This window comes from Antechinus flavipes, chromosome 3 (assembly GCF_016432865.1).
Source record: "Antechinus flavipes isolate AdamAnt ecotype Samford, QLD, Australia chromosome 3, AdamAnt_v2, whole genome shotgun sequence".
NCBI lineage: Eukaryota > Metazoa > Chordata > Mammalia > Dasyuromorphia > Dasyuridae > Antechinus > Antechinus flavipes.
The window spans coordinates 405,200,351-405,218,131 of record NC_067400.1 but is presented as its reverse complement, the minus strand read 5'-3'; positions in this window follow the sequence as shown (position 1 = coordinate 405,218,131).

The window sequence follows — 17,781 nt, the reverse complement described above, 5'->3', positions numbered from 1 at the left end:
CATTTTCATTTTGTATAGTGGAAATTTTGTAAAAATTGTATTATAGAAGGTGATTGTGAATTGATAACAAAGATACCAAAATATTGTGTAGAAAGATATATATGCATATATATAGCATAATAAGTGAAAACTTTGTATGTCCCCAAACCTAATCTTGACATGCAAGAATGTGACATTATGTTTCTGTTCCAAAATTAAGCTTGTTAGAAATAGAATACTTAGAGAATTTAGAAAAGAAAGAGGATCTCTGTTAACGCACCCATTTCCACATCAAAATTCAGCCTGAAAGGAAAATCACTTATGATTTAGAATAATAAAAGCCTTCTTTCTATTGAATAATTTGATGTGAAAGATAGAATGGTAGGCTTGGAGTTAGGAAGACTCATTTTCCTAAATTCGAATCTGACTTAAGATTAGAACTTGCTGGGTGTGTGACTCTGAGCAAATCACTTAACTCAGTTAAGTTTGTCTCAGTTTCCTTATCTGTAAAATAAGGTGAAGGAGGAAATGGGAGCACTCCCTCATTTTTGCCAAGAAAATACTAAATGAGAAAACAAAGACTTAGAAATGTTTGAAAAACAACCAATCTATACAACTACAACTACAATAGTCTCTCTGTTGATTCTTTCCAGTTTATGCTGCAAAATTGTTTGCACATAGTTGTTGTTGGTATGTTGTCTATTTCAGATTATGAACTTCTTAAAAGCAGGGTTTTTCTTTGCTTTGTTTTTATCCCCAGAACTTAACATGGTGTCTGGTATATGGGTGCTTAATAAATGACTAAGTTGATGGAAATACATTGTTTTTGTTAACTAAAATAATTTTAAAATTCTGTATTTCCTATTACTTTTTTCTCATTTGTGAGTTTTTAGAAGTAGTAGTGAGTACTGAGAAAAAATTCTCCCTCTCCACTCCTGCTCAATCAATTAATCAATCATTATCTTTTTCTATCAGGTCCAGTGATTTGTTGTTGTTGAATTAAGGTTACAAATGTATCTTGGGAGAAAATTAAAAGAAGGTTCCAAATATTCTAGTTGCCATTTGAATATACTTCTGACTTTAAATTCTATAGCCCAAGGGATTTTTAACTCTTGAACTGAGCTTAGATAATTGAAAATGGGGATTGATATTGAAGATGAAAGAAACAGTTTGAATAAAATTCAAATAAGTCCAACCTTGCTCCCATATCTTTGACTGAACATTAACCTTTTTAAAAATGAAAAGTAAAACAGCACATTTCTGTACAACTAGAGCTCTCCTGGGCCCTGACGTTAAAAATTGAAATACAGTCCAAAAAAAATCATTTAAAATAGAAACCTTGCACTAACACTTGTTCTTGAGAGAGCCCTCTCATCTGATTATTCAGCCAAAAAGTTTAAAACAAGCAACCAAACTTATTTTTTTTTCTTTGACTAGATTTAATACTTAAAGATGCTCAGACTGACAGGACTAAAGAATGTTGAATTCTGGACCAATCCAGATTTCTTAATAAGTACCTTGAAGAGGTAATTGAATAAAGGAGAGTTCTGCTGTTGGCTTTGATCTTATTTTTTTGTTTTATATTAGAGAAAGGAAAATTTATGTACATATTAATATAGAAGGAACTGATTAAGAAGGAAAGATTTAGGATTAAGAATAACTCAATGAAAATTGATGGAATTAAAGCCATTAGGTAGAAAGGTTAACCTTGGAAAGGAAGCACATTGTTATCAAAGTGCTTTGACTCTTTTGCTTTGATTACTTAAGATGCTTGTTATCACTTGATTAATATTTCCCATAAACTTCTATTTAATCTCCTACTCATCTTTCTTGGGTTGACTAAGGGCTACAAATCTGGGAAGAATAGTATAAGTGTTTGCTAGTTGGGGTTCTAATTCTCCTTTTTGACCATAGATTCTAGCTCTGATGTGATAGCGATGTAATACAGATTTATATATTTGTATTAGAACATAGATAATCTTTTTTTTCCCTCAAAGCAGACTATATTTGATGTCAGGCCTAAAGTAAAAAAAAAAAAAAGAAAGAAAACTCATTTTGTATTAACACAGCCTTCAAGAAAATACCTTTGCAACTTCATTTTGTGTGTTCAATCTATGCTATTTATTTGGTTTCATCTACAAGTCCACTGATGAGGTGGTTTACTGGTTGGGACAAAAGATTAGTAATCAGAAATGCCAGTGTCCATTTGTAAAGGGAGCAACTATGCAAATATGGCAAATCATCTCCTTTTCCTATAATAAGAATATAATTTACTGTTGTGCTACAAGAGATTTTTTGTTTTTTTTAGATTCCCCTGCTTCCTCCAAGACATAGCTCTGGAGTTACCCCCAAACAAAGGCTTTTTTGAATCCTATTAGTGGTTAGTATTCTCTGTCCTTTTTTTTTAATTATAACTTTTTATTGATAAAGCATATGAATGGGTAATTTTTCAACACTGACCCTTGCAAAAACTTCTGTTCTAGCTTTTCCCCTCCTTTCCTCCATCCCCGCCCCTAGATAGCAGGTAGTACTATACATGTTAAATATGTTAAAGTATATGTTAAATACAATATATGTATACATATTTATACAGTTATTTTGCTGCACAAGAAAAATCAGATTTAGAAAGAAGATAAAAATAACCTGAGAAGAAAAACAAAAATGCAAGCAAACAATAATAGAAAGAGTGCTATGTTGTGGTCCACACTTATTTCCCAGTGTTCTTTCATTGGATGTAGCTGGTTCTGTTCATTACTGATCAATTGGAACTTATTTGGATTCTCTCATTATTGAAGAGAACCATGTCCATCAGAATTGATCCTCATATAGCATTATTGTTGAAATGTATAATGATAGATCATCTTCTAAACTAAAATTATCATTCATGATTCCTGACAAGAGATAATTTAGAACCAAGGCCCTAACTACTTGTTTTTTTGAAATATAATTATTGTTCAGCAAAAGAAAAAATGAATCGAATGAATAAAGCATGTATTAAGGGCTTACTATATGCAAATCACATTCTAAGTGCATGGTATGTAAAAGAAAAAGCAAGACAGTTCCTACTTTCAAGAAGATCCCAGTCTAATGGGGGAAAACAACACATATGAAAGATTTTAGCAGTGGGGGTTAGAAAAATTCTATGATTTTTAGGATGCAATAGAACAGATGTTAATATCTCTAATGACATTTTCACTAATAAAATACCCAGTTTCTGATGTTGAACCATTTAGTAGCACTAAGAATGTTTATAATAAGAACATCCATTTCTAGATCTTAAGTAATTGTGATTGTAATATTTGCAGGAATAGTTGCCAGGCTGCATTTATGGAGGAATTGTTTCCCTGAATGACGACTGAGGGCAAGGGATGGAAAAATAACTATTTCCCATGCTCTTAGGTTTCACAATCTTAAGCTGTCATCAGTTGCATTTTTTTATATAAAGTAAACTAACTCAAGAAGAAAACATTTCTTAGAGACATATATTAACTACAAAACTGACAGTTTGTAAAGAAAGAAATTCTTTTTAGTGACTTTGGGTGTTATTTGCCTAACATCTACTCAAAGTAGATAGAAATGCATTTTGCTGATTTGAAAACACTAAACCCGACTTTATAAAACAAAACAAAACACGATTTTATCTTTGAGGAACTTGAAGAAAAGGAAGTAGAATCTTATAAGGATTTTATTTTAAATACAAAGAAAAACTATTCATTCATTTTTTAAAAATGGATTCACAGAGGAAAAAAATCACTAAAAATTCAGTGGGATTCTAAAGCACAATTATTTTAATATAATTCTTGGCAGAAGTGATTTTATATATTTCACTGGTTAAATACTTTGATAAGATATAGCCTGATGTAGATAATGCTTTCTGGAGTCAGGAAGACATTGATTCAAATTCTCCCTCTAGCAATAGATATAAAGTTCTGGACAAATCACTTAAATTTCATGTGTGATGGCTGCATCTTTACTCATTTCCCTGAGCTCACTGGATGAAATGAAGAAATTGTATTACCTCCTTTTTTAGGAAGAGAAAAAAAGGAAATATTATATTAAGGTTTTTTTTTTTTAGGGCAAACCTTATTTTTTGTAGCATATCAATTACTCTTAAGGTAGGTCTTTTACAAAATTATGAAGTAAGCAAAGTTTGTTTTCTGTTCCCTCTACTTTCATTTCCTAATCTTTTCTTCTATTGATTTTCATGCCTACCTTAAGCCCAGAGTCCTCAGGTCCCCTGGCTTTCTAAAACATTCCCATTGTGGTATTTTCACTTCCTGGACGCATCATTAACAAATTCCAGGGCACCAATATAACTTATCTGTCACATTTTTTCTTCTTCATGGAAGTGCTGTCTCCTAGAATTATGATGGAATAAATGAAGAGGCATTTATTAAGAACTCATAGCTATAATTCAATTTGAATTTTGGTAACTCTTTTCTACCAAACTAAAAGACACTCCTTTTCCATGAATTGTCCTCTCTTCTTCAGGTTATGCTTTCATAGTTATGGAACTTCAAGATACATGTTGACTGACAGCTCTTTGTTTAAAAAATTCATATGAAATCTTATATAAAGCTTGAATTCTGGGTGGCTTAGTGTATGTAGGCAGAGTGTTCATTCTGCTGCATGTTGGAGCCACCAACTGTTTGCTGTCTTATAAGGGCTATATGCTTTTTACTATTTTCCACTGATACTTGTTCTTCTATGACTGTTATCACTGTGTGGCAGTATTATTCCTTAGGAAAAATCTCTCCTTTTATACTGCAGCAACTCAACAAAGACAGTCTGATAAGGTACATAGGGATTGCCATTTGTATTAATTATGGTAGTACCAATGAATAAACTCGGGGATCTTTTGAAGAATGGTATATACAATGATTTAGGATACTACTTAATTAAAGTGACCATATAGCCTATATGTCCTCTTTACAGGGCACCTGAGATTTGGCCTGTGCCAATAAGTCACTTTATTCTTGATAAATTGCTGCTTCAGTATACTAAATAAGTACCTGAGGGGATTTACTTTTTCTCCCCTTGTATATTGTTTCCACTTTATATTTCATTTTCATTTATATCAGGGTATTCCATTCACATCTCTGTCATGGCTAGAAAAAATAAATTATTAATAAAGATTCTTGCCATTTTAATTTAATGCAGTTTATTGCTACCTTAAAGAACTAGGGGTGAAAGAAGAGATAGCTTTAGTTATATATGTTTCACAGATTTTTGAAGCCTGCCTTTGTGGTTTTGTGTCTTTCTGAATTTATGGCATGTTGAATAGATTCTAACTTCTCCTTCCCCAAACTCCTAAAAATTTCTCCAACTTAAAATAGAAAGAAACAATGAAGGTCAGATAAAGAAACTGCTTGTTATTTTCCATTTTGTATGTGCCAAACCATCAGCTGATGGATGACTGTGCAAAGGAAGGTACTTTTAATGTTTTTCTTCCCCTCTGTTTTTAGGAAGATCAGATTGACTAAGATACCTAGAGTAAATTATGTGTGACCTATGTCTGAAAAACTAGACTAAAGAACTGAGATAAAGAGTTAAAGAGAAGTTAAAGAACAACAAACAAAATTACTCTAATATATTAGGAAAAATAATCTTGTGCACTTTATTGTACTTAACCAAGTGGTAAAAAGTATTGCAATATCATTAACTATTTTTTTTTGAAAGTTGATGTAAAACAGGACCATGATAATTGGAAAAGGGCAAAGGAGAAAATAAATCTTTCTCAAGGGATCAAAGGGCATCCTTAATTGTGGCAGACCAGTCAGTCTATTGTGTTAGACTGATAGTATAGAAAGAAAGAATAAAGAAATGAAAAAAGGTAAATAAATAAGCATTTAAAAATGTCTACTGTGTGCCAGACATTGCATTAAGTACTTTACAAATATTCTCTCTTTTTAAAAAAAAATTCTCATTTGATCCTCACAACAACTTTGGGAAATAGGTGTTATTATTATTATCCCAATTTTATAGTTTGTTGGAATCTTTTCAAACTGCTAACTAATTAGAGTTGATCTGATCTTACAAGAAGATGTTTTGGGCAGAACCTGAAACAAGGTACTAAGTAGAACTAATTAGTACAATGCTTGTGTTTGCACCTTTACTCATTGGAGTTCACAAGTATGCCAGATTCACAAAATAAACTTTGTAACTTTGTGAATTCACACCTCCCTTGAAGCTCTTTGGGCCAGAGAGCACTATGGGAGAAAACCCATAATCCCATTCTCTCAGAAGACTCAGCTATAAGGCCAGTGAAGAGAGAGCTATTCCAGAATATATTCCACTTGGCTGGCTGGTCGCAGAAGAGAGTTCAGCTGCATTGGAGAGGAGCACTCTGGTGCAGACACAGAGCACTTTGGGAGATTTCAGCGGAATTATGCCAGAAGCCCTCTCTCCGAGGCAAGAGAGAATATTTTCCATTTGGCTGCTGGTGGCAGAAGAAGAGTTTTCAGAGGATAAAGCTATGAGTGGAGAGTTCAGTGGACAACCAGATTCATCTTCATCTCACACCACTGTAGTTGGTGGCTGGGCTCCTGCACTTCCCCCACTGAGACCAAGCTGGTCTGAAAGACTCACCAGAAAGCTAGCCGAGCCCCAAGTGAAGGAGACAAGAGATTCATTCCATCTCTGTGCTGGTTGGAGGTTGAACTCTCCACTCGTAGCTTTATCCTCTGAAAACTCTTCTTCTGCCACCAGCCAGCCTCTCTTGCCTCGGAGAGAGGGCTTCTGGCGTAATTCTGCTGAAATCTACCAAACTCAGGAAACTGAGACAGCTGAAGCGAAGTAATTTGCCCAAGGTCATATAGTAAGTGTTTAAGGCAAAATTTGAACTCAGGTCTTCCTCATTCCAAGTCTAGTGCTCTCTCTTCTGTATCAGAGACTAAATGGTTCAAGATTAAAATGTTAGAATCATAGAATATTAGAAATGGGAGACCTCAGAAATTATTTAGACTAATCCCATTATACTGATTGATCCTGTTGTTGATTACTTTATGCTTCATCTCTAGCCCACCAGAATTCTCTTATCATTAAACTTTGGTTATTTTTGATGTGTGAATATTCAAACTTCAATGATTTCTGCTAATTTTTCTGCTGTAGTTCCAGTGGCTGCTAAACTTTGATGAAGAGTCATAAAATTTAACCAATTCAAACCATTGCAAATTCATCATGCATAAGCTCAACAGGACTGTTAATTGCTTAATAATCCTTCTACTGTACTGTGATGATTGCTTATTTTATTCTTCACATGAGTTATTTAAAATCTTCTCTTCTCTCACAAGTCTTATCACTGCTTACACTTATATTCTCTTAAGTTATCATGCTATAACTCTTCTTTTTTATTCATAGCCAGATGTCTGCATTCCTTGAGTTTACTTTCTTACTCTTTCACTTATTCTCAACCCTTTGCAATCTGGTTTTCTTCTATCAACTTGCCTGAAACTACTTCAAGGTCACCATTGAAATCTTTGTTGTTTAAACTAATCACTTTTTTTTTTAAGTGCTCATTCTTCTTGGGTTTGACTCTATTGAACATTCTTCCTTCTGGGTATTCTTTTGTGGGGTTTTCATACTAATGTTTGTGTTATCCTTCTTTTCCCATCTTCAGACCAATCCTTTTGGTCTTCTTTTGATATCCATAATCCATATCCTACTCCTTATCTGTAAGTGAATACTAGGATTTTGTCTTAATCCCCTCTTTTCTGAACATACACACACACACACACACACACACACACACACACAAAACACTTCTTTCCTTCTTTGAACTTTGAAGTCTATTCAGCTATTCTTTTTTTCTTTATCAAAAATTTTTGATAAAAATGTTGAATGGAACAGTTTAAAAGACAGAGTTTGGGGTGCTCCATTAGAGATCACTATCAATTCCCACTCTTAGTGATCTTATCTGATTTTTCTGGATTGAACTATCATCTCTATGCACATGACTTCCAGGTCTGTATATCCAGATCGTATCTCTCTTAAGTCTTAAGAGTCCTACATCTCTAATTGCTTGCTTAATATATTCCTCCAGATTCCCCATAAATACAAAAACTCATGTTCAAAATAGAACTCATTATCTTTTCCCCTAAACATTCCTTTCCTCCTAACTTCTTCAGCACCATCATTCTTCTAGTCACTCAGATTTGTAATCTGTAAGTCATCCTTGATTTTTCATTTTCTCTCCACATTCATATCCAATCATTTGGCAAGTATTATTGACTATTTGCTCAATGTTTTTGTATTTATTCCCCTCACAATCTCATTCCAGTTTATGTTTCCAGAAATATTAATCACAATTCTTCTTCTGTTGTCTACACAAACTTGCCTTCTAGCTGTACCCCATCTGCAACAATCCATCATCTTTCTCCAAACCTTTGCATAGTCTGTTGTTCTCTGCTGTAATGCATGCTCTTGTCACTTCTGCTTCCTAAAATCACTAGGTTCCCTCTAATCCTAGGCTTAGTTTAACCACTACTCCCTGATTCTTCTAGTTTTTTATTTCACACTTTGGTAATATATGCTAATTTTGCTTATATTCTATATTTATCTCTGTATAAGTTGTATCCTGCTATTAGAACATAAAATTTATGAGGATAGGGAATGTCTTCTACCATAGTTCCCAATACATAGTAGGTAATTAAGAAATGTTTGCTTGTTAGATTGATAACCTACTTCATTGAAGGGAATGAGGTCATACTTCAGTTACATTCTTCTATTGCGCAAATCTTTTCAGTAACATTACCATCTTTTCTCTTTTCCTCTAGTCCCCCTTACCCAGAAAGGTTACACTATTCCCTATTCATGTGTGTGATTCATTCATTGTCTCCTCTTGCACATTGCTCTAGGAATCTGTCACATTTTTCCCCTTGACACTGGTAATTCCCATATTCCCATGAACTTGCTTTGTCTTTTTTGACCTTTGAACTCCAATCAGCTGTCATTTTTCTGTATATCTACACACACATAACACACTTTTTTGAACTAGTATTTGTTGTTATATATTTTGAATTCTCCCTGATGTTTCTGTTGGGGACATGACAATGCTCTTTTTTTGTTTTGTTTCATTTTGTTTTCTATTTTTTTTCTGTTTTTTATTTTTTCTTATTCTGTCTCTTTAAATAAGATAAATCTGGAAAAAAAAAAAATCCAGTTTTCTATTTGAAAATAATGTTGTCTAGAGCAGTTCAAAGGACAGAGTTCTGGGGAGCTTCATGAGAGATCTCTACCAGTCTCATTTAATTTTTCAACAGCTACAAACCTATTTAATTTTATTATGACCCAATTTTTATCACAGTATATTGGTAATCTGGATATGATGACTTTTTTGAGGATGTTACTAAAATCTAGTAATAATTAAAAAAGAAATAATGTTTATTTAATATTTGTTCTTAATCCATGCTGATTTTTGCGATCACTCCCTTTATTTCTAATAGCTCAAAAAATCATTCCTTTAATAATACATTATATAATTTTACCAGGAATTAACTCAAACTTACTTAACTATAATTTGCAGACTTTCTTCTCTTTTTGGAAATTATGACAGTACTTGCCTGTCTCTAATCGCGGTAGCACTTTCCCATTCTCATCAATCACTGAAGATAACTGTTGTCCTTGTATAATTCTTAAAAATCTATGAGATTTTATTCTAGAGGAGTCTTTGGGAACATTATTATTTCATAATAGGCCCTGAGATTATATGGAAAAGAATGCTAGAAGGATGGTTGGTTTATGTCAGAAGTTAGACCTCAGATGGAAAAAGACAACTTGTTATAGGTGACTTCTTTGAGCAGTTTCCCTTCTTATCACTTTCTTTTTTTGCTTGATCTCCAGATATTAGTGGCATGTTCAGGCAGGAAGACTTTGTGGACTAGAACAAGTACTCACTAGTAGTTCAGAAGGTGAGTCAGAGCTGAAGGAATAGATACTTGGAAGAAGGCCAGGAATATATCTATCTATCTATAGATATATTTACTGAAATCATTTCTTCCTCTTGTTTTTATACTGCTTTGCAAATAGCATTGGTAGAATTGTGCCTTGGAGTATTTGTGAGCATCCCAATCTCATGCTGATTATAAGAAATTAAGGAAGTCTTTCTATTAAGAAAAAATATTCATAGTATTTTCATTTTTTAATTGTCACTTTCGGTTGATATCTTAATTTTTTCTCCTAATTTACAACTAGAATCATCTTAAAAACTGAAGTTTAGTAAAGCAGAACATGAGGCTATTAAGAATATTTGATAGAATATTATATTTTACAGAATCAGATAATAAACAGGATAACTAAAGTACTGTGGAATGGCTAATGTCACAATATGAATCTACTTGTGTCAATTTTTGCTGTTGAAATAGAAAATAGTTCTATTGTGGCCAATGGGTATACTTGAGAAGGTCAACAATTCCAGATATATTAGGCATTCTGTTCCACACAGCTGGCTTAAATATTCATCCCATCTGAGAAAATACTGGCATCTCAGTCATTTTCTTCCCATGGCGAGGCCTTGAGGCAGTTATTTAGAGCTGTTTATTATCTCTGTAACTGAGTTGAAAGCTAGTGTAGACACCTTGTAGCAGAAATGGCCATATGATGAAGTCCTTGGTATGTCTATACTAAGATTCAAGTATTTCATTCTCAGCCAAGATCTAACTCAATGACATCATTGAATGTCAGTCATTTGCTAAAGAAAACTTCATCTTTTTCTTTGATAAGAATATATAAAGCGAATAAGAAAAGATGTTTAGCTTCACTTATAGACTGTGAAACATTTTCAGATCTATTTTATTTTGCTGTTAGTCCTTCAAAAAGTTCTTTTAACCAGCATAAGGATTTGTTTTCTTTTTAATTTGTTCATATAAGACCTCAGCTGTGACATTACCATTTGATTAGTGTTTATGACACTGAAGGGCAATGTGGTATAAAAAATTAGGTGTAGAATTTTGCTTCAAATACCAGGTGTTCCTGTGGCACACATTTAAGTTCTCAGCCTTTGTTTTTTTCTGAAAAATGGGAATAACAATACCACTTGTCTCACATAATTGTTTTGAGGATCAAATAAAGTAATTTATACAAAGTGTCTTATGTGTCATAAAGTATTATATAAATATGAACTATGATGATGAAGATGATGAAAGCTACAGACTTTAAAAAAAAGAATATAAATATAAATAATTCATCTTATAAATTGATGTAATTGACCTCTTTAATATACAACATACTTTAGATATATATTTAAAGGACTTTTGGTGTTGATTTATTCTGATTTCTTCAATGAATCTATGATTTCATGGATGTTCATGTTTTCTTCAGTGATAAAGATTTAAGCTCATTTATTTCTTCACATCTTGGGTGCTTGCTTTCTTCTTTGTCCTCTTACAAATCCTCTACAGAGCAGAAGTTTTAAACCTTATTTATGTGATGGACCATTTTGGGAAATTTTTAGAAGCTTATGAAGTCACCAGAATAATGTTTTAAAATACATTAAATAAAATACACAGGCTTACAAAGCAAACCAACTATATTTAAATAGAATTATTAAAATATATATTTAAAAAGTTCAGGCAAGAACCTCCTGATCTAGAGTTTGTCAGTTTTTAATGGGTAAAAAAGCCATAAACAGCTATTTTACTGCCTGGGTAAGATGGCATTTTACATGCTCTCAAGCCAATTTTGTAATTTATTATGAAAAAATATAAGAAGAAATTGGGACAAATTCAGATGAGGGCAAAGGGGGGGGCAGTGAACTGTTATTATGATTCACAGATGGATATAATTAATGATGATGCTCCTATTTCAATGAATTTTTCTTGTTAACTTGGTCCTAGGCTCTTAGTTGGTTGCTAAATGTTTTTATCCTGCTGAATGAGTATATGTGTTAAAACCTTATACTTTTTATATCTCAGTGTTCTGGAGTAAAACTCCAGTTGGTTGACCCTTGTTAAAGCTTTGTATAATGCCATAAAGCAGTGCATAATGCAATGCAAAAATGGATTACATTATATGATTTTCTCACCTCTTTTTCCCCCAGTTATATATTATTGCCTATTATCTTTTGCACTACTTGAATGTACAATCATTGGTAATATCTTGCAGACCACTTATATCCATCAAGAATCACTCCATTGGTTTCTGAATTACCTGTAACTTTGAGACTTTGGGGATTGCGATTTTCCCTGTCTTTTGCCCATATAGGAAGACTTTTGACACTAAAACATTTTTGGCTCTTCAAGGAGTTAGAAAGCTGTATGGAATACACCTAAATACTGCATAATTTTAAAAAAATACTCTTCTTTAATTCTGAGTTAAATTCCTCTGTACCTGTATAAAATCTATATACTGATAGATTATCTCAATAGTCATATTTCATTTATTCATTTTTTAACTCTGAATTTTTAGATTATATCTTTTGAGTGGTGAGACTTTCTTGAACAAGTTCTGTTGTATTCTGGGGTCTTGTAAAATTATCTTAATGTCATTTACAAGGAGGAAGAGGACCTCAATCCATAGGGAATGCTATTCCATAGTCATATAACATTTTGCACGTAGAATACCACTAGTGAAAGCCTGTTTGTTTTTTTCTCATATTTTCATCAAGGATACATTTCATAATATTTGTAGGTTATTCTTAATTTCTTTTTCATAAAGATGAAAAAGTAATCATGTAGATAGTAATTGATATCTTTTCAACTGCCTTTTTATCTGCTAATACTATTGTCCATGTTGTTTTTTTCCCTAATTATTTGGTACTTCTTCAGTTACTTTGAAAATCAACTCAGTATGATTAAATATATTGCTTTCAATTTCTCTTCTGTGTGTACTTCTGATTCAGTTGTTCATCCCAACTTTTTCTTCACTGTCATTTTCATTTTCTCATGTAGCACATCGAGGATTGAAGTGATCCAATTGTATTGGTTCTGTTTCTAGTGATGATGAAAAAAGCTTTCTAAAGCAATGCTGACTGGTTTGTTTCACTATCAGGTTTATTGGTCTTCTTTCATTTCAACTATGAATATGTTTGGTATGATCTAGTTTTGTTGAGCATCATGCCAAGTTTTTTGTAGATTAATTTTCCCTTTTACTGTTTCACTGTTTTTTGTGTGTGTGTGTGTGTGTGTGTGTTTGTGTGTGTGTGTGTGTGTGTGTATGTGTGTGTGTGTGTGTGGGACAATGCTGATTTCAATTTTCTAATACTCTTTCATTATGTTGTTTAGCAAATACATTTCTGTTATTAACTGATATGTTCATTGGCTACCATGCCTCTTTGCTTAGCAAGAAGATAAAGTGTTTGCTGACTAAAGTACATTCTAAGTTATTTTGTTCCCCCTCATGTGATTATTACTTTGTCTCAGTTAAATCTTGGTAGGGAATGGTGATACCCTTGGTCAAAATCCAAACCTAGAATTAGCATAGAACAACCAGAACTCCAAGGACATAAAAATATGAACAGGAAATGACTCCCTCTTTCTGTGCTTCGGGAACTTTCTTCCCTAATGTTAACTTCCTAATCACCCCATTTCTTTTCCCTTTCCAGATCCCTTCACTTTAAACTCCCCGAGTCCCATAGCTATCATTTCAGTCATCTTGATACCAGATTTGAGTGGGGTGAGGTGAGAAGTAAAATTCACATGCCAGCTTGACCAAGGCAGCTGTTCTATTCAGGTTTGTGCTGCGCATATTGAGATCCTTCTGGTCCTATTATTGCAGATACAGAAGAGGACAATTTGAAACGAAGACCACTTTGTACTTTCATCAGTTGTCTGGCTAGAGAACTTGCCACATGAATTCTCTCTGTCCAAAGGCACTAGCAGTTTTTTTTTTTTCCCCCAGTATGGCAGAACTTTTGTATTTCACTGACAAAGTCTTTAAGAATTCACCATCAGGGTCACATGATAAAAAGATGGAGGATTAGACATTTTCTCTAATCTTCACAACCTCTTAAATTTCTCAAAAATAGGAAAGATGTGCAAAAGATGACTGATGGTCTAGGATATCAAGAGCCCCAATGAGGTAATAACTCAATAAACTAACATCAGAGAAGTCTAATCCCTTAATGGCTAACAGACAGATTTAGCAATTTCCCCTTACCCAGTTTATAAAAGAGATACTGAGGCTGCAAAAGGTGATTCAGGGACTCCTACTCAACTCCGTTTTCTCCCTCCTTACCTCCCTTTTCTCTCCTTCCACAATTCTCTCCAGTCACATGTTGTTATTTTTTAGTTGGGAAAGAATCCCAGTAAAGCTCTGTATTACAAAACAAGCTCAGCCCCAAACCTGAGGAACAGAGGAAACTGGGACACTGATAATGATTATGTGGAACTCTGCTAAGGAAAAGATTTGTCTGACATTCATTTGGAGTTCTGTCCCTCAGAAGTTACTTGGGAAAGAGATCTATGTGGTAAACCATGAATTGCCCATCATGGGAGAAGGCTGACATATTTTGAGATCCATTCACTAGGGCAACCATCATTAGAGGGGATGGAATAAGAAAGTGAATGATAGGGAAATACAAGAAAATCCACAGTCATCTCCATGCCATTGTTTCACTGAAATCATAATAATCTCTTACAGAGTAATCATATTACATTACATCATTTGGCCAAATGTTCTCCAACATAGGTGGAGATTTTGTGGAGGTTCCAGCCATTCAAGTCAAACACATTTCAAAATATGAAAGAGTTTTTCATCTTCAGATTTGGAATTAATCTGTAGATATACAAGTGGCTAAGTATATGCATATGAAATTATGACCTAAGTAAATATATAGATTGGATCTCAGTTTCAAACTTAAAGCTCCATTGTCAAAATGGCAGAGTTTACGAACCATGAATCTTCCCTTTTATTCCATCATAGCCATTATTTTAAAATGTATAGCAGTTCCAAAATTATTAAGTCCTTGAAATTTAGGCATTCACAATAATTCATAGGTACCACAGGATCCAGAGCTTTGCAATAGTACTTTAGAAAAATATTTTAAAAATGGAATCCTTGTTAATTGTTTTGAAATTGTTTGTAGTTGCTAGATAGAATAGATAAGATGAATGATTCACCACACATGCAGACCCAAAACAACTTTAAATGAATTATCTACAAGGACTTAGAAGGTAACTGAATTCCAGTTGCTGAAATGAGGCATTGATAGTACTTGTAGATTTGTGCTTGGGAATGCCTATCTGTCAGTTAGAGAAGAGAACACAAAAAGATGAAACACACAAAGAACTAAAATTTTTCACATCTCATTTTATGAAAAATTCCATAGTTCCGTGGAGAGTGTATGTGGATTAGTGATTTGACCTGTCTGGTCTATTTTTCTTGTAAAAAAACAAATAGTAGCTACTTCATAAGTAAGTTTTGATATTCACAAGAAACTATCTTTAAAGCTTTATGATTTTTTTTTCTAAAAAGAATATTTCAAATATGTTTTTAGCATAATCTCAAATGGCATAACCTATTCATGATTTTTAAGCTTGAATGGTTATTAATATTATAATTTGCTTCAAACATTTTAATCTCTTATTTTTGATAGTGTCTTTCTGATTTAGGTAACTTTTAATTATAGGCATTTGAATGAAGATTAACCTTTAGTTATGATGTAGTCCATAGCTATTAAGCTATGTTTGTCACATTCGATTAGGCCATTGACCTACAACTTTGATAACCTCCTTCAGGCAGGATTCAATATCAAACAATTCTCTGACTTAAATGTAATCCAGTACTCACCTTATTATGAGAAATAGAGAATTTGAAAAGTGTTTCATAACACATTCCTTTTAACTTGTGACCCAGAAATACTTGTTTAGAACTAAAAGTTGGGCCAAGTGGACATAGAAATTCTGTATTTGAGGAATGAAGTAACAGCGTGATATAGTAGAAGAGATGCTGAATCTGGAGTCCAAAGAGACATGAGTTCAAATTTTACTTCTAAACTTGCAACTTCATTTTCTCATCTGTTTTAAAAAAAATGGATAATAATAACTTAATACATGGAGGACTACACATTTTTTCTAATCTTCACAATCAAATGAGATAATATGTGTAAAGTGCTTTACAAAAGTCAGGTGTTTTTTGCAGCATTGAAAATCTCTGGCTTTATTTTTAATTTAATTATTCTAATATTGAATATTTTCTCCACTCTTTTCCTCTTCTCCTATTAAAAATCCTTGTAATATATAAAGTTAAGTAAAATGATTCCAAAAAATGATATTTGTTGATTTATAACCTGAGTTTATGATCTTCCTGACAGGAAATAGAATATTTCATCATGGTCCTCTAGAATAAGAATTGGTCACTATTTTGATCAGAATTTCAAGTAGTTCAAAGATTTTTTTTGGAAAAAATGTTGTCTTTACAATATTATTGTTATTTTATAAATTGTTTGCCTGATCATTTCATTTGCATCACACAAAGCTTCTTAGATTTCACTAAAATCATCATTTCTTACAGAGTGATAGTACTACATTATATCATTTGAGTAAATATTCTCCCATTGTTGCCCCATCCCTTAGTTTACACTTCTTTGCCACCACAGAAAGAATGGCTATAAATATCTCGGTATATATTAACATTCTGATTCTTTCTTTCATATTTTTTGGGGAGGACTTTATAGTAATATAACAGCCAATTTTTAGGAAGAGTTCCAAATTTCTTTCCAGAATGGCCAGATCAATGTACAGATCCATCTAGTGGTATATTATATTATCTGTTTTTCCATGTACCTTCAACATTTGTCAGTTTCCATTTTTGTAATCTTTGCCAATCTGATGTGTGAAGTAGAAGATATGTTCCTTTAATTTTCATTCTTCTAATGATTCGTGGTTCACATCTTTTAAAAAAATATGGCTCTTGATAACTTGGATTTCTTCTTCTGAAAATTGCTTGTTCATAGCCTATTTTTCAGTTGGGGACAATCCTATGTGTTTTAGTGAGGTCATAAGATCAGAGTGTCACAGGTTTGTAGCTGGGAGGGATTTCAAAGATCCTGTGGTCTACCCCTTCATTTAACCCACAAAGAGGCTAACCAATTTTCCCAAAGTCACATGGAGATAAGTGGCAGCACCAGAGTATGAACTAATATATTCCAACTTCAAGTCAGTGTTCTTTTCATTCTTCCATGATGCAAAACACTTAGAATATGAGGAATTATCTAGGCAATGCTATATACACGAGGGAAAATAAAATTCCTGGCAAACTCATCACATTTTGGAAATGGAATTGGATTAGTTCATTTTAATTAGCACTAATGACAATATTTCTGCTCTAAAAATATTGCTTTCAAAAGGGGCAAAGGTGCTTGATGCTTTCAAATTTAAAAAAAGAAGTAACTAAATTTCCTCATTCAGTCATTCACGAGCTTCAGTGGCATTTAAAGCCTTTTCCAATTTGGATCTAACCTGTGCTTGACATCACATTACTTCACTTCATACACTCATTAGGCCTATAAAACTGGTCTACTTGATATTACTTGTACATTTCCATCTCCAGTTTCTGTGCCTGTGTTTCTATGCCCAGAATACTTATCCTCTTCAGTTCTGTTTCTTCAAGTCAGTTCAATTCAATTAAATTCAACAAGCATGCGTAAAGCTTCTACTATGTGCCAGGAATTGTGCTGCATGCTGTGGATACACACACACACACACACACACACACACACACACACACACACACACTAAAATAGATCCTGATGTTAAAAAAGAATTATTGTCTGGAAATAACATATTTGTAGGAAATCAAAGCCAGAATATTTTCAAAGTAATTTCCCAGGAGAAAGACACACAACTATTATGAAGGATAATTTGTCAC